Source organism: Ornithorhynchus anatinus, chromosome 4 (genome assembly GCF_004115215.2).
Source record: "Ornithorhynchus anatinus isolate Pmale09 chromosome 4, mOrnAna1.pri.v4, whole genome shotgun sequence".
NCBI lineage: Eukaryota > Metazoa > Chordata > Mammalia > Monotremata > Ornithorhynchidae > Ornithorhynchus > Ornithorhynchus anatinus.
This window is the reverse complement of record NC_041731.1, coordinates 74,396,697-74,422,478: the sequence shown is the minus strand read 5'-3', so window position 1 is coordinate 74,422,478 and position 25,782 is coordinate 74,396,697.

The window sequence follows — 25,782 nt, the reverse complement described above, 5'->3', positions numbered from 1 at the left end:
TAGTCTGTTGTGTGACCTTGGGAAAGTCTCTTAACTTCTCTGGGCCTCAGTTATATCATCTATAAAGTAGGGATTGAGACTGTGAACCCCACATGGCACAGGGACTGTGTCCAAATGATTTGCTTGTATCCACCCAGGTTCTTAGTAGTGCATGCCACAGAGTAAGCACTTAACAAATACCACAATCATAATTAGTAGTAGTAGTAGTAGTAATACACCCACTTCACACAATAAGCACTCAATAAATAAGATTAAGTGACTGAATGAATGAAAGTTTCATGGTGGGAAAAAGCTGGCGGGCTAGAGAAAGCCTAGTTTGCTACTTTCATCATTGCACTGGGGAAGCGGGGTGTGTGCATGTGTGTTTATTGAGGTTTAAAAAGGGCAACAGCAGCAACTGGATTTTTCAGGCACAGTTCAAAATGCTTCTAAGCCTGAGCCAGTCTTTTATAGTTTTCATTTGCTGAAGCTTTATAAAAATCCTCATAAAAAGTTTAAATAGTACAACACACATTTAATCTCCCACCTGAACTTTCTGTCACTGACCTTGACTGCTGCTGCAAAATTTTCTGGTGATTTCTGGAGAAATGGTGGTCCAGGATGATGAACCCAATCTCTGTCCCTTCACTCCCCAGTGAAATTCAAGACCAAATGCCAGCTGTGAACTGTTTCATCTGATCGGTGGACAGCTCTGTCAGTCTACCCGTTAGCTGTCACTTACTGTGGTGATCCAGTGTTGGGATTGGAAAAGAACATGAAAATAGCAACACCAGTTTTGCTGGGAATTCCATGTTTATTGCTTTTCAGTTTCTTTCATTTTGTCCTATGTACTGCTGACATTGAAGGGCTTCTTTTTTAAAACCAGTTGATTTTCAAATAATAGTGAGATAATAATGGAAGACACAGAGATTGAGACAGATAATATTTCTGCAAAATCTATGCCATTTCCTTTGTCCCACTCTGGCCTGATGTCCTGCCATACTCATCTCCTCCCGGCCAGGCACAGAAAAGAGACCTAAGTCACAGTGTGCTCAGCTGCACACATCCTGAACAATCCTGGTTCATTTTTTGGGGGGGGTATTTTTTTAAGCAATTATTAGGTGCCAAACACTGTATTAAGCTCTGGGGTAGATACAAGCTAATCAGGATGGACACAGTCCATGATACATGTGGGGCTCACATTCTTAATCCCCATTTCACAGATGAGATAACTGAGGCACAGAGAAGTTGAGTGAGTTGTCCAAGGTCACACAGAGGACAAGTGGTGGTGCCAGGATTAGAACCTCAGTCCTTTGAATTCCAAGCTCATGATCTTTCCATGGTTACACTCTTTCTCTTAAAACACACAGATTCCTTCACCTGGTCACAGTTATTTCCTCTTATCTGGGCTGGGTGCTCCCTCCCAGTTGGGCATGAAGAATGGAGCTATTCTATCCTCCACACTCACCATATCTCTTATCCGTAAGACCTGACCACTGCCACCTCCACACTGCCATGCCCAACCCCACTCCACAATCTGTCTCCACAGTTCCCCTCCATAATCACAGTTGCTACCACCAAGCTCATGTGGATACAGCTCTCATCTCCCTCCCTGGAGAGAAACAGAAAGGAAGAGAGATAAGGAAACTGAAGCAGCTTCATCTCAGTAACTCAGGAGGGCATTGGAAGTAGTGAGTCCAGATAACAGAGACTCCTGTTCCAGAGGGAAAGGGGTGGCTGGGTTAATTTGTGGGAGCTGAGTGAAAGTCCAACCTTGCCTCTTCCCCTGCCTCACTACCCACTCTTCTCTGGCCTTGTGACTACAAAGCTTAAAGGATTTGGATGATGTTTGGGTCAAATTGTCTGATTGCCTTGGAAAAATTGGCAAAGTAACAAAATTGTTGTCCATAAAGATGCATTTCTTTTCTGGAACCAAAGATTTAGGAGGGAAGATGATCTCCCTTTCTTATTCACTTCAGTTCAGTTTTCCATATTTTAAGTTGGAGGTGTCAGTGGGATCTTGTCTTACGCCAGTGAGTCGTTTCCGACCCATAGCAATACCATGGACACATCTCTCCCAGAATGCCCTGCTCTTCATCTGCGATCATTCTGGTATTGTCTCCATACAGTTTTCTTGGTAAAATACAGATGTGGTTTACCATTACCACCTTCCACGCAGTAAACTCTAGTCTCCACCCTCACCTCTCTCCCATGCCTCTGCTGCCCAACACTGGTGAATTTTGACTTGTAGCAGATTGCCTTCCACTCGCTAGCAACTGTCCAAGCTAGGAATGGAATGGCCATAGCTCTGCTTGACTGTCCCTCCTGTAGCTGTGACTGGTAGAGTACTCAAAGCTCTTCAGGTGTGACCCTGGAAGAGGGTGTCAGTGGGATACCCAAGTGAAAATCTCTTGGAGGCAAGAGGTAATGTGGGAGTGAAGGTTAGATAAGAGGTAGGAATCAGAGATGTAGATGTAAACTCAATGTGGGTAGAGAATGTGTTAGTTTATATTGTTAGAGTGTACTCTCCCAAGCACTTGGTACAGTCCTCTGCACATAGTAAGCACTCTAAATCTGACTGGGAGTGATATGCAGAACTATGGTAAAAAGCAGTGTGAATGAATGAGCTTCCCTAGACAGTGAGGGTTGAACAAAAACAGCTGAGTCAGAACAGAAGCTGTCGGTCACCCATTGTTAGAAGATGGAAAAGAAACTGGAGGGGTCAGTGGAGTAGAAGAATCAGGTTGATTTGGTGTTGGGAAAACCAAAGTCTGATGGAGTTTCAAGGAGAGAGGAGTGATCTATACTGTATCAAAGATGGCTGAGGTACTTAGGAGGACTAAAACTTAGAAGAGCCCCTGGACTTGAGTACAGTGAGGTGAATAGTGACCTTAGAAAGTAAAGATTTGGCTCACTAAGGAACTGGAAATGAGATTTAAGTGGGTCAACAAAGAAATTAAAATGGAAATGGGATGTAAAGAACCTATTCCGAGAGTTCAGATATGAATAGAAAGTGAGTGATGGGGTGGTAGCTGGAGGCTGTAGGATCATGAAGGTGTATTTTTAGTCTAGAGAAGACTTGACTGAGTTTGAAAGCAAAAGGGAAGGAGTGCTTAGAGAGTGAGAAGTATAAGACAGGTGTCAAAGGGATAGGGTCAGAGGCATAGGTGGAGTAAGTGTATTTAGAGAGTTGATGGGAATAAAGAGAAGCACAATAATGAAGAAAAGTTAGTGGCATGATCAGGAGGAGTTTGGGGTTCATCCAGGTGTTCATGCTGGATTGTTTGTTTCAATTTTATGATCAGGAGGAGTTTGGGGTTCATCCAGGTGTTCATGCTGGATTGTTTCAATTTTACCAACAAAGTAGTTAGTGAGGCCATAGGGTTTGGGGGGCAATGGAGGCTTCAGTGGGGAATTAAAGGTTTTCAGAAGTTGGTGGGAATTGTGAGCATGGGAAACAGCGAGGGAAGAATAAAATAATTGCTAGCAGAAGAGAAATCCGAGTCATAGCAGGACAAAGTGAATTGGTAGTGACAGCTAGCAGATGACTGCCTGGGTTTTTGCCAGTTTTGTTCAGCTTAATGGACATCAGAGCAGATGAGGTGACTGTGGAGATGATCCAGAATTGGGGGGTAAATGTTGTGAAGTCTATGAAAGGACACATGGAAAAGGGAATTGAGATTGGTGGAGAAAGCTGAAATGAGGGTGTATGCTTTGGCATCAAGAGAGGGAAAAGTTTGGAGAGAGTCCAAGAGGGGTGTGATAGATGGAATGTGTCCACAATACAGAGGTCATTATGGGAGGTGAAACTGTGATCGTGGGTGAGGAGAAAGATATTGGTGGGTTGAAGTTTTTGAAATGTAGAACCATGTTTCAGGATGAATATATCTAGTGAGTGTCTATGCTGATGTGTGCCTGATGTGGCTTAGGACCAAAAGATCAACAGAGAAGACTGAGGAAGCACTGGCTGTGGGATCAGATGTATCATAAACAAGGAGGTTGACATCTCCAAAGATCAGAGAAGAAGAGAGGGAGAGTAGAAGGTGAAAAAGACATAAACATTCATAAGGTATGCAGAGGTTGGAGCAGGAAGTGCAGCAGTTAACTGTACATAAGACCTAGAAATCCAGATATCATGTCTCATTATTTTACCCTAGGTTTAGCCACCTCACGTTATGTACAGCTTGGGGCTGCTGGTGTTATTGACTGACATCTCAACAATTTAATGCATCACTGCAATGTACACTGGATGCACAGATAGAGAAGTAATGATCTTTCCTCTGACATCTAAATTCTGTGATGAAGAAATCTTGTATCAATTTTAAAGAAAACAAATTATTTTATAAAAATATAGAAGACGACCTTGATGAAGAGAAGCATTCAAAGATGTAAAGTGTTCAGAAGGTGTTGCCCTGTGGCAAGTTACTTTCTGAAGACAAGAAAGTTTTTTTATGGTATTTATCAGGCACTTACCATGTGCAAGGTACTGTACTAAGCGCTGGAATAGGTAGAAGTAAGTAAGGTTGAACACAATCCCTGTCTGGCAAAGGGTTTACAGTTTTAATCTCCGGTTTACAGATGAGGGAACTGAGACTCAGAGAACTGAAGTGACTTGCTCAAGGACATATAGCAGACAAGTGTCCAACTTAAGTTGCACAAATTTTTCACTAAATGTATTTTAAAAAAACAATATCATATGCAGCAGAACAAAATTCTACTTTTACATCCTCCTGCATAGATTCATAATTTTGTATAACTCCTTATTGAGTTGATGTTGTGATGCTATACTTCGAATTACCTTAGCAAAAATTTAACAATAAGCTAGTGTTGCTTAATGTCATGGAAGACTGTAAGCTGTAGACCGTGAGCTCGATGTGGGCAGGAATGTCACCATTTATTGTTGTAGTGTACTTTCCCAAGCACTTAGTACAGTGCTCTGCACTCAGTAAGCACTCGATAAATACAACTGAATGAGTGGTAAATAGAATATAATGGAATTTCATATTTTCCCAAATGTTTTGAGATGAATCCCAATCAGTTACATGTAAAGTCTATGGTAGAGCACTTCCCTTGATGAAATCATTCACCATACAGCCATATTTTCAAGAAACACTTTGCTCCTACATCATGAAGCATATCTGTCTATTTCAATCAATTGGTTACATTCATTTAACACCAACTGTGGGCTGAACATTGCATGAAGTACTTGTGAGAGTACAACAGAGGCAAAAGGATATTACAATATAACTGGAAAGATATGACCCACGTATTTAGGTAGTAGGAGACGGCAATGTGAAGATACAATTGGTCTAGCAAGAGTAAGGAAGAATAATTTTGTATTGTTCTAAGTAGAATATGTACATCAAAGAAGGTATGACAAAGATAGCTGTCCTTATATAGTGCTTTATGTACATATTCAGTTTTAATTCTGTATGAATGTAAAGATTATTGAAACTTTCTTCAGTGACAATATGAAATACTCTGTCATTTTTAAGTCTTTTTCCTTCACTGCCTTCTATGGTGCATTTTCTTACCTGCCCCTGTTGATGCAGTGTTTTGGTCAGAGGTATGATCTTTCGAATGATTTTGCAGTTTGGCAGACTTGAGTGATTGTGGATATGATATCTGACGTGTCTTCTGACACTTGGGTGTACGTGCTACTGTCTCACAATCCATCCTTTCTGAAAAAGGAAGGAAGTGGTATACTGATAAAATGAAGCTAATAAACTACAGACTTTTAGATTGCTAAGTCATTTCAATGTTAACATTAGGGCAATCTCTATTTGCTCATCTGTGTTTGTTAGTTTGAATTCAAGTCAAATAAAACATTTTTTTTTAGAATGCAAATCATTATTACCATGATTTGGAGTTATAGTAGTTATTTTTACATTTGCTACTGCGTGACCTGAAATCGAGTAGTCAGTGTATTATTTTAAGGTTCTCAAGGTCTCTTGGGCCTTTGCAATAATGCTAAGAGTTCTGTTTGATGTGCTTACAAAACACAAGTGATATGAGAATTCTACCATTCTACTCATTCTAACCATGTATTCAAGGAGAAATAGCAGAAGGAAAAATGCTAGAGAAGAAGAATAATTTCCTATATACCCTATTGCATTCATTATATCACAGAGATGATAATATGTAGTAGCAGAAGAATGGCTTAGATCTCTATTGCTCTGATATTTAGCACTACTCTGGTTTCATATGTTTCTTGGCTTTCATTGATTCATTCTGGAATGTTTTCCTCAAAAGACATAGCTAACAATTATATTAATTATGGCATTTGTTAAGTACTTACTATGTGCCAAGGACTGCACTAAGCACTGGGGTGGGTACAAGCAAATCGGGTTGGGCGTACTCCCTGTCCTGCAAGGGGCTCACAATCTTAATACCCATATCACAGATGAGGAAACTGAGGCCCAGTAAAGTGACTTGCCCAAGGTCACATAGCCTAGGGGCAGAGCTAGGATTAGAACCCATGACCTTTTAACTCCCAGGCCCATGCTCTATCCACTATACCATGCTGCTTCCCTATTGGCTGATTACTTGTGAAGACTCTACCACCACTTGACTGCCTTGCATATCTTTGTAAATGGAAGGGACACTAAATTTCCAGGGCCAGAAAATGTGCTGTAGTATTAGATTGCCCTCTCCTAGGTGCTTAGCCCAATGCTTTGCAAACAAAAAACACTCAATATATAGCAATGTTGGCTAGGTTGAGCTGAACAGACCCTTAGTTCCTCAGTAGGTGTCTCCACATGACAATGCCTACTAAAGGAAGGAAGGGATGGGTCTTCAGCTATGATCACAAGATTTTAAAAATGAAAGAAACAGATGGCTTGTGGAGTAATAGTATCTGGTCTTGGAGCTCTACCAGATATATCAGTTAGTTGTATCTATTGACTACTTACTGTGTGCAGACCACTGTACTGAGAACTTGGGAGAGTACAATATGACAAAGTTGGTAGACATGTTTCCTGCCCACGAGTAGCTAACAGCCTAGAGAAACTACTGTAGATATGCTAGTCTCCTAGTAACAGTTGCTTTTTTTAATTTTCCCTCCTATTTCAAAATGGGTGTTAATCCCAGAATCTCATCCTTGTCTGAGGAAAATATAGCATTTGTGTGAATTCTGACTTTTCCTGCCTCTTTTGACTTTATTCCCTTCACACCTATGTTAACAATGAGTGCTTTCTTGCTCAACTATTCAGAATTGGAGGTGTCCTTTTCCAGCTTCTCCCTGGTTTCTTCCTTTTTAGGTCCCAACAAGCTACCTTGCTGCCATGATTTCACAAGCACCTCAAGGATTCAGGCTGGAATCTGAGTGGTAGAGAGATGGGAAGGTGCATTATTAGCCACTGTGGTGGCTGTGGGGGAGCGCTAGGTACTCATGCTCATTCATTGTCCTTGCACACCCAATCACACTCGTTTGAACAACTTAAGAGTGGTTATCCTCTTACAGAGCTATTCTGTCTGCTTGTCCTACAAAGAACTGGTTCATCCTGTAAAGAAATAATGCTCTTTCCTTGCAAGAATATGTGATGACTCCCATTTTTCATTTTCCAAAATGGTCAATTTGTCCAATCTCTGATTGCATTTTAATCAATTCCTTTGGTATTACTGATAATTTCCAATTTAGTTTTGCCTATATAGTCTATTAACAGGCAATTGGCTTTTGATTCCATTTGACAATAAAGATTTTTGAATACACCCTGCATAAATACATTCATATCTTTTTTTCATTTCTTCAAATCATATTTTCTAACTGCCCAACATTTCATGGTGTTATTCTGGGTGATATACAAAACAAGTTAGGTGGATATAGTTTTTCCTCTGTAGATTTTTTCTTATTAGGTTTGAACACATAAAGATGGAAATGGATGGTGGTGAGTCAGCTGGGAAGTAGCACGTCCTTCTCCAGTAAAGGCAATCAAGTTAAGAGAACTGAACTTTTCAGCAAAGGAGGGGGTAGAGCAAAAGGAGAGTTGGGACTTGTAGATTGTGGGAAGCTATCGTGATTTGGAATTTGAGGGAGAGGTCACAAGGACAGCTACAGCCTTGCATCATGGAGATGCAACATTTAGTCTGCTGATAGCAGTCCCAACTGAGTGCTGCAAAAATCCAAATCAAATTGCAAACCATTTTACATCTACATATTAAGCCTAAGTGCTAATTGAGATTTCTTGGTGTGTGTGTGTGTGTAAAACATTTGCGTGGTTTGATGATGTGCCTGCATTATTCCTTCTAATTTTTTCTGAGATTGGTAGGAATGGCATAGCAATTGTACATTCAACTTGTGCTGATCAGCTGGTTTTACCTTAATAACCCTAAGTTAGTAACTGCCTTATCTTGCCCTTTAATTTTAAAATTAATGAAGTGATCATTTATCGTGGTCTCTTCCAGTGTTCTACCCAATTACCTTAGTGCTGAATGGTACTTTGCATTTTGCTGGTCCATTAGTCTCCTATCATGCTCTTTCTGGACTTCTCAGCTCAACTAATGGATAATTAAATAGTCTTTTAGCATTTTTATAACCTTGGCTCATAAATGGTAATTTTCCTGTAATTCAAATTGATGAGAAAATGACATTCAGTATACTGGAAGTTTTACTTGTTTATTACTGCTTAGGAAACATTAATCACAATAAAAATACTACAGAAGGACCTATGATCCATCTCTACCACATTTGAATTCTGAATTATAGAATCATTGAGTGAGAATTCAATGAACAGATCTTATCTACCACATCAGTCCATGAGTGACACTTTCAGATGTTGATGGCCACACTCCTTGTGATATGTCAAAAGCAATGATTATTAAGGTAGTTTGCAAAAACATAAAGGCTAGTAAATTCAGCTTTCATAGCCTGCCTTACCAGTCACAAACTGTTTTCCACTTCCTCTCACTCCTCAAGTCCTTTCAATCAATCAATAGTATTTGAGTGTTTACTCTGTGCTGGACAGTGCACTAAGCACTTGGGAGAGTACACTACAACAGAGTTGGTAGACAAATGCCCTGTCCACATACATGCCCTGTCCACATACAGCTTACAGTCTATAGGGGGAGATGATATTAATAGGAATACATTAATTATGCATATGTACATAAGTGCTGTGGGAATGAGAGTTTGGTAAATATCATGTTCTTAAAGGGTTGAAAGCCAAGTGCCTAGATGATGCAGAAGGAAGAGAGAGTCAGGGGCTTAATGGAGGGTCTCTTGGAGGAGATATGGTTTTGATAAGGTTTCGAAAGTAGGAAGAGTGATGGCCTGGCATATATGAAGAGGGAGGGAGTTCTAGATCATAGGGAGGTTGTGGGAGAGGGCTCGGTGGCGAGATAGATGAGATTAAGGCACAGTGAGCAAGCTGGTGCTAAAGGAGTGAATGAAGTGTGTGGACTCGCTTTAAGTAGGAAATCAGAAAGGTAAGGTAGGAGGGGGCAAGCTGATCGAATGCTCTACAGCTGATTGTCAGGAATTTCTGTTTGATGCAGAAGTGGATGGGCAACCGATGAAGGGTTTTGAGGGAAATACGGATTGAGCATTTTTTTAGAACAATGATCCAGACAGTCAAATGATGTCTGGAAAGATATAGGAGGCAAGGAAGTCAGCAAGAGGGTTGATGCAGTAGTCAAGATGGAATAGGATAAGAGCTTGGTCAGCATACAAGCAGTGTAGATGGAGAGGAAAGGGTGGATTTTAGCAGTTGTGAAGGTAGAATGAATAGGATTTGGTGACATTGAATACATGGGCTGAATGACAAGGATAATGCCAAGGTTAAACAATTGTGAGATAGGACAGTGGTATTGTCCACAGCGTTGGGAAATACAAGGGGAGGACAGGATTTGAGTGGGAGGATGAGTAATTCTGTTTTGAACATATTTAATATGATGCATCTGTGGGACATCCAGGCAGAGATTTCCTGAAAGCAGGAGGAAATGCAAGACTGCAGGGAAGGAGAGAGGTCAGCACTGGAGATGAAGATTTGGGACCATCTACCTCAGAATGGTAGTTGAAACCACTGGAGCAAAATAATTTTCCAAGGCAGTGGATCCAGATGGAAAATAGGAGGGGACACAGAACTGAGCCTTGAGGGACCCCCACTGACAGAAGATGGGAGGCAGAGGAGGAGCCTGTGAGAGAAATTTAGGTGGAGGAGTCATTGAGATAGGAGAGCCATGAGAGGACATTTGTTAGTGGAGTCAAGATTGGATAATGTTTCCAGGAAAGGGGGGGATTTCACAGCCTGGAAGGCAGCTGAAAGGTCTGGGAGGATTAGGATGAAGTAAAGATTTACTATACTGTCCTATGCCCTGGGATAAATACAAGACAATCTGGTTCCTCATAGGACTCACAATTTAAATAGAAGGGATAATAGGTACTGAGAAGCAGGATGGCATAGTGGATAAAGCACAGGCCTGGGATTCAGAAGGTCATGGGTTCTAATCCTGGCTCTGCCACTTGTCTCCTGTGTGATCTTGGGTAAGTCACTTTACTTCTCTCCTTCAGTTTCTTCATCTATAAAATGGGGCTTGAAATTGTGAGCCCAGTGTGGGACAGGCACTGTGTCCAACCGGATTTGCTTATATCTACCCTAATTACAGCATTTAGTGTACTAACCTGGCACATAGTAAGTGCTTAACAAATATCAAAATTTTTATTATTATTATTAATCCCCATTTTGTAGATGAGGGAACTGAGGCAAAGAGAAGTTAAGAGACTTGCCTAAGGTCATGCAGAAGGCAAGTGGCAGAGTTGGGATTAGAGCCCAGGTCCTCTGACTCCCTGTCCCAAGCTCTATTCCCCAGGCCATATTGCCCCATTCTAGTCTCTCACCTTTCTGCATCACCCTTGTCCTTGGATGGCCTACTGGCAAGAGCATGGGCTTGGGTGTCACAGAACCTGGGTTCTTATCCCAGCTCTGCCATTTGTCTTATATGTGACCTTGGGCAAGTCACTTCACTTCTCTGTGCCTCAGTTACCTCATCTGTAAAATGAGGATTAAGACTGTGAGCTCTATATGGTACAGGGACTGTGCCCAATCTAGCACTTAGAACAGCATTATACCATAATTGTTATTATTATTATTACCCCACCCTCAGTGCCACAGCCTTTTGTGCATGTCCATAATTCATTTAAATGCCTATCTCTTTCTTTAGAGTTTAAACCTGTGGGCAGGGAACATGACTACCAAATTCATTAATTCATTCAATCATATTTATTGAGCGCTTACAGTGTGCAGAGCACTATACTAAGTACTTGGAAGGTAATTCAGCAGTAGAGACAATCCATGACCACATTGGGCTTATAGTCTAGAATGTGGAAGACAGACATAAAAACAAGTAAATAGGCATCGATATAAATAAATGGAATTATAGATATGTACATATATATACAAGTGATGTGAGGTGGGGAAAGGGAGGTAGAACAAAGGGAGCAAGTCGAGGAGATGCAGAGAGGAGGAGGAGTTGAGGGGGGCTTAATTTGGAAAGGCCTCTTTGAGGAGGTGAGCCTTCAATAGGGCTTTGAAGAGGGAAAGTGTGATTGTTTGGCGGGTTTGAGGAGGGAGGGTGTTCCAAGCCAAACGTAGGATGTGGGCCGGGGTCTAAGGCAGGACAGCTGATGGACAACCCCAAATCTGTTACAGTATACTCTCCCAAGTGCTTAGCACAATGGTCCTCACACAATAAGTTCTTCATAATTGCAAGTAACTGATTATGCCTCTTGCATTCTGCATGACATTGGACAAGTTACTTAACCTCTGTGCTTCAGTTCTTTCATCTATAAAATTGGGTTTCAGTGTGTGTTCTCCCTCCTGCTTAGACTCCAAGCCCCACATGGGACTTTCCCATTATTATAGGTGGCACCACCATCTTTTCTGTCTCCCAAGCCCATAACCTTGGTATTATCCTCGTCTCTTATTTCTCATTCAACCCACATATTCAATCCATAACTAAATCCTATTGGTCCCCCTTTACCAAATCACTAAAATCTGCCCTTTCCTCTCCAACCAAATCGCTACCATGTTATTACAGTAACTTATTCTCTCCCATCTTGATTACTGTATCAGCCTCCTTGTTGATCTCCCATTCTCCTGTCTCTCCCAAGTCTAGTCTGTACTTTGCTGCCCAAATCATTTTTCTACAAAAACATTTAGGACACTTTTCTCCACTCTTTCAGGACAGAGGTAGGACATGGGTAAGCATTCTGCAGTGAAATAGATGAGATTGAGGTACAGTGAGAAGGTTAGCATTAGAAGAGCTGGGTTGTAGGAGGTTGTACTCTACCAAGCGCTTAGTACAGTTTTCTGCACACAGTAAGTGCTCGATAAATATGATCGATTGGCCAGGACTTTGACTCCTGGGCAGCTCAAGGCCATGTTCCCATATGCCTCTTGAAGACTTTCTCCGACAACAGGCCAGAGGAGCTGGGAAGGGGTGGACTTCCTCCATAGGATGGGGGAAAGCACATTCCTTCTGGCCACACTTGGGGTGGATCCCAGCGTGGCTCAGTGGAAAGAATCTGGGCTTTGGAGTCAGAGGTCATGGGTTCGACTCCCAGCTCTGCCACTTGTCAGCTGTGTCACTTTACTTCTCTGTGGCTCAGTTACCTCATCTGTAAAATGGGGATTAAGTGTGAGCCTCATGTGGGACAACCTGATTACCCTGTATCTACCCCAGCGCTTAGAACAGTGCTCTGCACATAGTAAGCACTTAACAAATACCAACATTATTATTATTATTTGTGGTAGGAGTGGGGCCTGGATTGTTGGGTGAGGATCCCTTTGCTTCAGCCCAGTGAACCTCTGTGTACCCAGCACTAGATGCAGCCTCAGATTGCAGTTTTTGAGGAATTCTGTGTTATATTCATTAGACTATCCTTTTCTTACTACATGACATTTTAAGCTATGCCACTAAATCTCAGCAATCCATATTTCAGATGTTGATACCTTAAACTAAAACCCGATGCAGAAGTTGTTTCAACGGATTAGTTGGAATGAAAATAGTTGGCTTGATGTGGATTGCTAGCTCTAACTTCACTTCATAGTATATTCTAACTGAAAATCCCTCTAGGCAGAATCTAGGCCAGTATTTAGGCTTCGTTTACAGAAGAGTGTGTCTCCATTATCTCTGGACTGGAAGAATAAACACTCTTCCTTGGGTCTGTTTCTCACTTCATTCACCATTTGTTTCTATGGTTAAGTTGAAACATCGGAGTTAGTTTTCATTCTAACCCATCTTCCCTTCAGCTTTTTCATTTCATCCCAGCTCATGCCTCCCGATCAATATAATTAAATGAAAGATTTTATTTCTGAAATGGCCATTGTTGAGCAAAGTCTGCCAGGACGTCAGATCATGTGTCTCTAACTACTTTGCCTGAAGCAGTGTAATTGTAGTCTCTAAGACTATACCAGTTGTAGAACTCATGTCATGGAACACTCCCTTTACACATGCTAGCCACAGAATTACCTTCTGTTGTTGGTATTTTATGTTCCTAAAGAGTGCCGGGGGATATTTTTAGCATAGTAACCATCATCTGTATTCTGTAGCACAGCAGATGGAAAAAGAGATTGACCACTGGCCTTTCCTCTTGGGGCATAAGGGATGCTACATGTAATTAAGCAAGTATCTGGATAACAAGGTAACTGGATATCTTTGGGTTGTGCAGAATGTTTGAGGAGTAAAGGAAGATCATTTTCTTTTATTTGCTAAGCTGAATGAGTTTTAAGGCAGGGATGGTTTGATTTTGTGAATAAATCAGAGAGTCAGTCTTGGGAAATTGTTTTATCTTCTTCAGTGTGTTTCATTACTAGGACTTGGGAAATTAGTTCAGGAAAAACTATCAGCTGGAAATTTTCATCTCATTATTCCAGGCTAATTCCCTCACTTCTCCAACCCCTGCTTACTCCTCAGAATTGTACAGATATTTTATAAATCCTTATTCAATCTTCCCTATCTCTCTTTCAGGCGACTGGAGTTTTTCTGGCAAAATCATCTTCTTTCCTCTTTCATTTTGGCATGCTCACTCCAGGTCATTGATTTAGAGCCTCTGCTGCTGGAGGGTCAACTTTGTCAAAATTATAAACTCACTAGATTGGCAACTACTTGAAAGCAGGGATCATGTCTTCTAACTCTATTGCACTCTCCCAAGTGCATAGTACAGGTTCTATAAATAGTATGTGCTCAGAGAATGTCATGATCAATTGATTTAATATCTAGTTCCTTTGAAAAAAATCCCTTCATATTTTGAGGCATTTTCATTAGCTACTCTCTTGATTTCATCCCCCAATAGAAGGGATTCCTAAAGCTCTCACAAGTGGCATACATTGAGATAATCTCCACAATCTTTTGCCATTTTCCTGAGATTTCCCATCAATTTCACAACTTTATTTGAAATTCTGAGAGGGTTATGGCTGATGTTAGCAGAGTTGTCTATAGCTCTGATAAAGGACATTTCCGAGGTTCATTAGTTCTCTACGTGGTCTTCCTGGGACATGTTACTCTCCAAATAATTTGTCGTTCTGGGACCCCTTTAATTTACTACCGCACTAGGATTTGAATTGGTTGTGACAACAGTTATATAGCCTTATTCACAACTATCTGGGGCCTGGAAGGGCAAGTAGCTCCATCCTACCTCCCAACCCCACAACACTGATGTACAGAACTGGAATATATTTATATTAATATCTGTCTCTGCCACCCTAGACTGTAAGCTCATTGTGGGTGGGGAATGTGTCTGTCTATTGTTATAGTGGATTCTCCCAAGCACTTAGTACAGTATTTTGCACACAGTAAGTGCTCTCAATGAGTGATTGACTAGCTCGTTTCAACTCCTATTTCTGCTTTACTTCTTGTGAAAATTATTCCATCTAACACTGTTACTTGGAGAGTGTGGATGACAGTGTCATTCCAGATTCTGGTCAAACCAAGGTCTGCTGTGATCAATATTCACATCCCTCAAGACACCAAATACACCATTACTTCATATTCCATGGCCAAGACAATGCTAATCCTTCATTTTCATAGTCCAAAAGTGTGAAAACATAGACAAAACCTTTATTAGTGGAGGTGAAGAAGATGTAATTGTAAAGAAAATTTGATCTCATATATGGCAAGTTTCTCAATTGTTCTGTTTCAAATTCTGGGAAGCTTTCACTTTTATAGATTTTTTTCACTTGTTTTCCCTGTCTTTTTTAATGTAAACTTGTAATATTCCTGGAATTGCCACTCTGAGATAATCCCAAAGCCCTTTATTTGTAAACTTCCTCAGAGAAGGGATCCTGCTCACAGTCCATTCCATAGCATTTACAATACTATTCTAGTATTTCAAGGGTATGCAGTATTCTGTGGGTTTAGGAAGTCAGACAACTTCTTCCCTGATGGGAAACATTTACTTAAAAATGTTAGTTTTACCTGCATCCTGGACTTCCCTTCTGGAGTTTCTGTGGGATTTCTTTCTTTCTTGGATATTTAGGGAACATAGAGGAGGAGGAGAACTGGTCTGAAGGATTTACTCACAGACTAACACACCTTATTCCTTCCTTCCTCCAAATAAGAAGCAAGCTTATTCAGCTATTACTCTTTTCGCTGGTCCCTTTCTTGTACCAGTACAAAGAGCATGAGTCTGGGAGTGAGAGGACTTAGATTCTAATCCTGGCTCTGCCACCTGGCCTCTGGGCAAGTCACTTAACCTCGCTATGCCTCATTTTACCTGTTCTCCCACCTCCCTAGACTGTGAACCTCATGCAGAACAGTAACTGTGTCCAACCCAATTCTCTTGCATGTACCCCAGTGCTTAGTACAGTGTTTGACATATGGTAAGCGCTTAACAAATTCCATTTTAAAAATTACCTTAAAACAAAAGAAACAAACAAAAGAAATGAAAGAAAAAGCATTTTTTGTGTGTATATTGATTACTCTTTTGGGGGGTCACTTTTACTCACAAATCCTCCCTCTTTTTACTTCAAATCTTTCCTCTGTCTGACTTTCCTAAATGCATTACAAAATAAATAAATAAAGAAATAATCCTGTTGGGTCGTAATTGCTCGCTTCTCTAGTGAAGTGAGCAGGTTATGTTTCTCACCTTTGAAATACAAATGACTTCAAAGGACAGATTTTCCCATAATTCTTTTAGTTCAGGTTTTGCTTAATCAATGACTACTGTTGGTCTTTGAAATGTAAACAACAATGTAAATTACTCTCCTTTTCTCTTAATGGCCTCTCCCATGGTTTCTTAATAATTCACCCTATTTATACGTTATATTTAGCTTCCCCTTCCATTTATGAATAGTAAGTGAATTTGGGTGTCTTCCTGTTAGTAAAGAAAATGAGTAGGTAGCAAACAAAGGATTAATACATTTTTCTAGCATTCCTCTTTACCATACACTCCACAGTCAGAAATAGATCTTAAATAAAATAGCAGGAAAGTTCAGAGATGGAAGCTCAGAGGAATTCTGAGAAAAGATTTCTTTCACATGTTTGCCTCAGACAAAATCTCTATCTCTGCTTTTGTTCAGTGTATAGGGACTTCTTCCCAAACTCAGCTTATGTTACTTCCCTTAAGGTTTTGCTCCTAGCTACAACTTTGTTTTGGAAACCAAACATATTAAAAGTTTCAGAAGCCATGTCATATCAAGTTTTAGGCCTTACTAAAAGTGACTAACACCACCATTTCTTAGCACTGTGGGGAGCATTGTGTTACTGATTTGGCATGGTATTCTTTTAGATAGATATTCTCCTACTCCTGCAAAGTCAAGCAGATGAGGCTGTCTATATTTTTGGCCCCAGATCCTTTTATGAGCATACCCTGGAGACTCACCTAGGCTCCACAGACATTGCTTTGCATCCCTGCTAATACAGCTGGGGATGACCAGCTGGAAGACTGAGGGAAATTTTCATATGAACAACTACTTGATTTACTGAGTAACCTTGGATTTGCATTATCTATTCCCTAGACCAGGCTCTGATACATCTATGGAATTGTGTATTCCCCTGTGACTCCGTGTTTTCAACCATTCTCTCACCCATCTAGACTCTCTTGCCAATGCTTTGAGGTTTTTCTCCTTTCCCAGGCCCCTTTACTTTCATAATCTCTCTCTCCTCCCTTCCAGGGAAGACTCCTGGGCCTTAATGTGGGTTTAGTGTGTTCCTTCTCCTGGCTGAGGAGGCAGGGAGGGGTTCCTGCTAAAGTTCTGGGAGCCAAGTCTCAGACCCATGACTGCAAGATGTGGCCAGACAGTCCCACCCAGCCCTATTTTCTTAGTAATTAAAGCACATTATGATCAGGAACATTCTAATCTGCCAAACTCAGTTACTAGATGTAGCTCTCATAGGTCATTGAATGGTACTGGCACATGCACATGAAACTGGTATTTTGTCAGTCCATCAGTGGTGTTTATTCAGCTTTTACTGTGTGTAGAGCACTTTACTAAGGACTTGGAAAAATATAAAATCTCTGCCCTCAAGGAGTTTACACTCCCACCCTTCATGGTTTTATGGGTTTCATATATGCCCTATTTTTGTCCATGTCTTTCCCTTCAAAAGACCCTAAATCTGGTACTCTGCATATACTGAGAGTATGTATGAGTGACTATAATAAGTGTATTTTTTCTTAATGTGCCAAGCACTGTATTAAGTGTTGGGGCAAATACAATATAATACACATGGGATCAACTATCTGAGGAGGAGAGAGACCAGCTCTCTTCCATTTTACAGAACAAAGGCCCAAAGAAGAACCTTATCATCCTCTCCTGAATTAAAAATAGGAGGTGTAGACTCTAAAGTGGCAGCACCCAGCTCTCCTCTCATCACTCATTGTCTGAGGGTAAAATCCATCATCCCTATGTGTGTGTGTGGTTTTTTTTAATGCTATTAAATGCTTACTATGTGCTGTACTAAATGCTGGAGTAGATGGAAGCTAATCAGATTGGACAAAGGCCATGTCCCACATGGAGCTCACAGTCTTAATCCTCATTTTATAGATGAGGGAACTGAGGCACAGATAAATAGAGTTACTTAGCCAAGTTCACACAGTAGACAAGTGGCAAGACCGGTATTTGAAGCCAGGTCTTTCTGACCCCCAGGTCAGTGCTCTACCCAGAAAGTCACGCTGCTTCTGCTCTTTTTTGTGTATGGGCAATGTACTACTTCGCTGTTCTGTACTTTCCACATAGTGGAATACAACGCATCAGGTGCCACCACTCCCTCCATAAAAGCAACTGCTACCATAGCTGACAGCCAATCCTGCCATCAACACCATCTCTGCCTTCCCAAGGACCACATGACATAGATGGGTAGAGATAGCTATGATTTTTATAAAATAATTTTTTTCTACCTGTCTATCTGCAAGTAGTCATAAATTGTAAATTAACATTTTCAACCAATAATATATATTTTCATGACAAATTTATCCCTTGAGCTCTGACTCTCTAGAGGTAGCACCTCCAATGAGGAGGACTGTTAAGAGGCTGAAAAATACAACTGGAATCATATCCTCTGCTAAATCTCATTTTGGGGAACTGGACTTAAGATTTCAGAAGTTAAGGCCCTTTTTATCTTTAGGAACATTTTATTGTTGATGCTTTCATTTTAGTATGTAAAAAATTAATGAGTTTAAAGGCATATGTTATGATAGTTCTACCTGTTATATTATAAAACTAACAATAAGCAAGAATTCATGTTCTTTCTCCTCAAACCTACAATCTAAATGGGGAGATGTGCAAAAAGTATTTACAGATACTGAAAGCCAGAAAAAGCAGGAAAAAGCACAAGTAGTATGGACCAGGATCAAGTAGCTCAAAAACATGCATGTGTAGATGCATATATGAATATCAATTAAATTAAAATCTTAGGGTGTGTTGGATGTTAAGGTTATACTTAAGTACATAATTGTCAAGATTGGGGGTTGGACTGCTGACGTGACTATGGAACTGTGAATTAATAGGGTAACAATTCCTGCAAGAGGTGGGATTTTAGGGAGAATTTGAAGATGAGCAGAGCTATGAACTGGAAGATTTGTGATGAAATGGAATTTCATCTGGGCAAAAAGCATGAACTAGGGGTTAGAGGTGAGATAATAATGTTGGTATTTAATGTTGGCATTTATTAAGTGCTTACTATGTGCAGAGCACTGTTCTAAGCGCTGGGGTTGATACAGGGTAATCAGGTTGTCCCACGTGAGGCTCACAGTCTTCATCCCCATTTTACAGATGAGGGAACTGAGGCACAGAGAAGAGAAATGACTTGCCCAAAGTCACACAGCTGGCAAGTGGCAGAGCCGGGATTCGAACCCATGACCTCTGACTCCCAAGCCCAGGCTCTTTCCACTGAGCCACGCTGCTTCTCTTATATTTAGAGGAATAGGAAGAATGGAATTTGTGAGCTGGGGAATAACAGGTTAAGAGATCCAGTATGCAGATAGAGAACCAGTAAAGAGTCTTGAAGCAGCATGGTCTAGTGGTTAGAGCATTGCCCTGGGAGTCAGAAACTCATAGGTTTTATCTTGACTCTGCCACTTGTCTGCTGTGTGAACTTGGGCAATCACTTCACTTCTCTGTGCCTCACTTCCCTCAACTGGGATATGAGGATGAAGACTGTGAGCCCCATGTGGAACAAGGACTGTGTCCAACCTGATTACCTTGTATCTACCCCAGAACTTAGTACAGTGCCTGATACATAGTTTTTTTATATATAATTGTATTTGTTACTAATTGTAAGGAGTTTGATGCAGTGCATGATCATCTATTCAGTCTGGTATTTTCTACTGAACATAACAAACAGGATACTTGGGAGGATATTTGAAAATGATATCCTAATATTTAGGGTTGTGTCACCTACATCCTTAATACTTCCCTTTGTATCCCTAAGTTGTCTTCTATTTTGGGGAATTTGCATATGGAATAGATTCATTTCAATTAATTATTCCAGAATTTTACATCTAATCTCCTGAACAAATTTCATATTGGTGACTTAATATGATTGTCATATTAAGATTGAGAGAATCTCAATTAATGGAAACTCAATTTTTAAAAACTTGTCTTCCAATTCTACATAGTTTCCATTGAAAATAGTGACAAAACTAGAGAAAAATCAATTTAAGTAATATTTCTGGAAGCTTCAAAGTAACTATGGAATGTGACTCTTTAAGAGTCTGACCAGTTTTATTTCAATATTTGAGATTGAATATTAATAGTCTTTTGACAGCCTTCCCATCCAAAATGGTAATGGTTTGTATTCAGTAAAATAACTGAAACTGGACTTGTACCTTGCAATAGGTACACTGAGCTTTTTAAAATAATAAAATGAGAATTATTTGAAACACTTCCTGCTGTCAAATATCACATACAACTACACAGGTAATGCAAAAATCATTATAGAAGATGGTCTAAATTTGGAGTGAAAATGAAATCTAAGATGATGGGAGTGTTTGACTTCACCTTTTGTTGTGTTAATTTTTTGTTGTTAGATCTATAAAGCACATTGATGGATTAACTCAGTTATATTTCCTAGATCCCCAGTTGACCTCTGGAATGAAGAATACCATTCAAAGTACAACATCTATTAAAAAAAATATAATGGGAATATAGAGGTATTCTAAAGAACTTTGATTCGGACAGTATCAGTAGTTTTATCAATCAGTTAATCAATGGTATTGATTGAGCACTTCCTGTTTGCAGAGCAGTGTACTAAGCTCTTTGGAGAGTACAATATAACATAGTTGATGAACACATTCCCTGACCACAATGAGCTCAATCTAGAGGGATGGAGAGACATTAAGATTATCCTTTTCATCCCAGTATGCCAAGCTCTTTAAATTTGTCAGCCTTGTCTATAACTTATGTACTTAAAGCTACTCAGCATTTAACTGAATATGTTCATTCAATTGTATATTGATTTTATTATTATTATTATTATTATTTGTAAATATATGTGTCATTTTTTTGTTTTGTATTTCCTAAGCCTTTAGTATGTACATTGTACACAGTGGTTCTCTATAAATGTGATTACTATTTGCCTAGTTTACTGATGAGGATTCATTCATTCATTAGTGTTCACTGACTTTTTACAATATGCAAGCACTCTATTAGGTTTTTGAGGGCTACAGTAAGACAAGACACAGTCCCTATCATCCCGGATGGTGATTGGAGAGACAGATGGACATACTATTATATACGGGGATGGAGCAGGAGGATATTATATTTTCCTTGACATCCTTCTTTGGTAACAAACATGAATACTTATTAGCTTTTTTATTTGGGGTTAGTTGCATATTTTTTTGAGATAGATATTCTCTTACCTTGTACCTAAATTATCAAGTATTTCCTTATATTTTCTCGATCTGACAATTTCTACTATAGGTAAATTCCTCATTTTGCCTTACATGTCCTTTAGGTATCTGAGTAGATCTACAATTGATCAGTGTAACAACCCATTGTCACCTCATGCATCAATATAGTTCAGTCCTGAGCCTGCAGAACTATCTTTTAAAGAACAGCTGGCTTTTTTTGGATCCCTCTACCCCTTTCACTTTCGTTCTATAGTATTCTTTTTCTGGTGTTGGAACTTATTAAATTTTATTTCTCAAAAGTATTTTCTTTATCTTGCTGACTCATTTCCTCTCTTTCCCTAGAAACTTGAAAATAATAATTTTATGAAAGCTTCCTGCAAAATTCTCCTCCTATTTTCAGGTTTTGACTAATCCTTTCCTGCTAATAAGGATGAGACAAAGAAAGTATCTATCTTAATGGATTCCTCTGCATTCTAGATTATCATCCCCAAGTAACTCTTCAAACCTCTAAACTTACTGAATCACCGAGTTATCTAGATAGTTAAAAATCTCCCATCATCAGCATATTATGAGTTGGTGAGTTAGCAAAGAAGAGCTTATCCATTTTCTCTTCCATATGGAAGGTTTTTAATTAATGTAGGTTTTTAATTAATGTACTCATGTAGGTTCCCTGGAGAAAGACATGATGTGGGGTGGAGAGTGGGTGTTGGGTTCAGGGAGCACCCAAAAAAAGGTAACAAGAGAATGGATGGAGGACAGAATATTCATTCATTCATTCACTTGTATTTATTGAGCGTTTTGTGCAAAGCACTGGTCTGAGTGCTCAAGACAGTAAAATTTAACAATAAACAAACACATTCCCTGCCCACAACAAGCTTAAGGTGCAGAAGAGGAGACAAAGACTGCAGAAAAAGGATAGAGGTATATGAGGTAAAGAAAGAGAAAAATGGACTAAAAGGGAGATGAGTGTAGGGAAGAGGAAAGATAGAGAGAGAAGATAGGAGTGGGACTGCTGAGTTGTCTTTCTGCTGTCTCCCTATGCTGTTGTGGCCCCTGACCCCAACCCTCCTCTGCCTCCCAAACTATTGCCTCCAGCTGTGCCGGAGACTTGTGAAAATTGGTGGTCTGTCTCATTTGAGACAATGTCATAGCAGGGATGTTTCAGTAGGGTTTTGATTTGGGAAAGTGAGGCAACAGAAGGCATTCTTTGGAGGAGAAAATAATGTGTACAATGTCTTAGTGAACTAGCCATTCTAGGGCTGATACAATCACAACCCAGGAATGTCAGCCCTGGGGGGGCAAGGGATCCAGTCAGCTGCCCCGATTCCCAGTTACCTGATCACTGCTGATTTGGATAATTTCTACAAAATCCAAAACCTAGAGGCAATTGCAAGGCAGAAGGAAATATATTAATTCATCTCTTCAGAAACCAATTTGGAAATCAGAGCCCCAGGCAAAATGAAAAGGTATCTTTACTCTCTCCTGGTCTAAAACCAACTTTCTATTTTGTGTGTGTGTATGTATTAATTTGTTATTCATCAAAATTTGATAAATAAAAACTCATATTCAGCCCGCCTAAGTCTACTATACCATAATGCACAGCTTTAGTCACCTTTACTTCAGGGTTTCTAGTTTAAATATGCTGATCTTCAGTTTAAATGTGCCACTATTGAAACCATCAAAATACCCATCTCACCAACACACTGATTTGCTCCACTACTAGTCTCCTAAAATGAGATTATTTGGATTTCTTTGAGATTATCAGTTGCCAAGACTTAATTTCCACATACCCTAAAGACATTATTACTCATTTGAAATTCCTAACTGAAAGGATCTTATTATAGAGGTAACTTGCAAGAGAAGTGATCTCATTCATGTTTTAATATGGTTGGTTTTTACTACATCCCATTCCAGGATAAAGAAGAAGAAGAAAACTTGCAATCAAACTCAGTAATAAAGAAGCATAAATAACTCTAAAGCACTTTTCATCTTCAAAGAAATTAAAAACACTAATTGGAGCCTACAGCATTTCTATAACATATGCAGTGTTTGAAACTGTTTAATTTTCTTTATTAGCCAGCTCTGTGAAATTTAATAATTGCTTCTTTCCCTCCCTCATGCCTGAACATATGTACATTTTTCTATTTTGCAGATAGAAAAATTGAGATATATTACCTAATGATAAAAATGATTGCCAACTGCCTAATAAGAGTGCTTTCAAGAGTGTTTAGTATTTGTTAGTTCCGAGATTTTAGAGGGTGGGACATAAAAAGAGTCTATTGTTATAGTGCATTATATGATAATGGTGGGAAATGAACGCTGCATTCCCTAAGAATTCAAATGGATGCCAATAGAATGTGCAGTCTTGCTATTAGCTACAGATAGTTATCTAAGGTGCAGCAGCTGATGATTATGTTATTCTTAATGTATATTAATTTGTAAAAATTCATGTAGGGCCAGCTGTCCTTTTCACAGGGAAAAGTATCCACTGACTTCTGAGGCAGACAGAGAGACACTGTTTCAATCTCACAGCCCATCTCAAGCTTCTCTACACTTAGCGATGCTCCACCTTTGGCTTCCTTCCAAGTTTCTCTCTCTGCTGCTGTTTGTAGTATTTCAAAGTGGCACTTTCATGCTTTATCCTGAGACATTCCTAAATGTTAGTGGGTGAAGAGGTGGGATGAAATTCAGAATGATGCTAGAGCCAGCAGGACTTATTTGAGACAGTTTCATAGCAGAGGCTGTGTTTCAGGAGAGTTTTAAAATAAATGTGATTTGGGAAAGTGAGGCAGTGGAAAGTATTCTTTGGAGGAGAATATAATGTGTACAGTGGTGAAGAGAAGGTTTGTACATTTGGAATACAAAACAGAAGGAGGAGATTAAAACCCCTACCTTGGTATTCCAATTGCTAGCAGAGGTGATGTGCCCTAAATTCCTAGAGTCCTTTGATGTGATTGAGTGAAAGAAATCTTAAAAATACTGCATTTGTTCTTGGTTAGACAGTGTACCCTAATGGAAAGAGAATGATCCTGGGAGTCCAAAGAGCCTAGTTTTGCCCTAACTCTGCCACTGCTCTTATGTCCTAATTCAGTTTCCTTATCTAGGAAGTGGTATCTGCTTCTCCCTACTTCATTTGGATGTTGTGAGGATAAAATGATATAATTAATGTGTAAGAAAGCTTTTAGAAAGGAAACTCAAAAATATGTTGTGGAAATGAGGCACGGCTTAAAAATGGTATAACTACCACAAGTTTTGTTAAGATGGCCTGAGATAACATGAGTGGGAATTGAAGTGTCAGGATATTGGAAGCTTGGTATGCCTCAATAAGTTTATCAAATGGTATTTATTGATTGTTTAATGTGTGCAAAACACTGTACTAAGTGCTTGGGAGAGTAAAATGAAGAAGGTAGACACTACCCACAAGGAGATACTCACCTCATATATTCTGAAGAGTTTCTTGAGGCCTCTAGGCTAGCAGTCCATTTGGGAGAGTTACAAGGCTAAGGAGATCAAAAAGTCAGAAATACAAGGAGACATCTTGGGATTTTTGCTTATTGTTGTAATTGTAATTGTATTGTTCCTTGGATGAACTTGAAGGGAGGACTAATGTAGTTTGGCCTAAAATTAAACCCACTATTTAATTAGGTGCTTAATAAATATTACTACTATTACAGTGATGATGATGATGATGACACTGCTATTACTAGGTACTAGTCCATTCACTTCACCTGCGACACATTTTGAACTGACCCCATATTGAGATTAAAGTAGTGAATGACTACTTAATTCTTTCTTATCCCGTCAAGAGGATTCTAGTTAGAATCTTGTTGTCAGTGGGAAACCACAGTGATGTTCAGTCAGCTATTTAATCTATCTTCTTGCAAATATAATTATAGTGATGTCATTGGTCAAGAAGAGTAACCCCGCTCAGGATTGTTGTCCACCAGGCTGGTTTGACTGACACTCAGGTCTCCCAACAATCCATTTCTATATTGCATTATCTGGGACTGCTTCAGTGCGATTTTCAGTTGTTTATTCTGGCTTACTAATGCACATATGTACTCTTCATGTCACCATAAAGAAAGTGTGTGAGTATCCTGCTATCATCCATTCTCTTACCAATATAGCTGTGTTGGTGTAAACATTAATTCAGTACTGCTGTGCAGACTGCAGTTCAGATTCTTCTTGTTTGTAATTTAGTTCCACCATCTTATGTTGAATAGGATTCATGGATGAGTCTGAAACTGTTCAAGAAGCAGGCTGTGGCTTTTGAAGCAAATCCAGGTGTCAGAGCCACATAGAGGGTAGGCACCACAATAGCTTTAGAGTACTGCATATTGGAGTTGAATTTTACACTAATTGTTGCCACTCCCTCCACCAAAATCTAGGGTAGTCTTTCTGATTCTTTTTAGTACTTGTTTTGCTGTCAAGACGTCATTAAATAGTGTACTAGTGGTCTACTAGTAGTAGAATCTGGTAGCAGCATTAATTCCACTGTGCCAAATGAAAATATTTAGTTT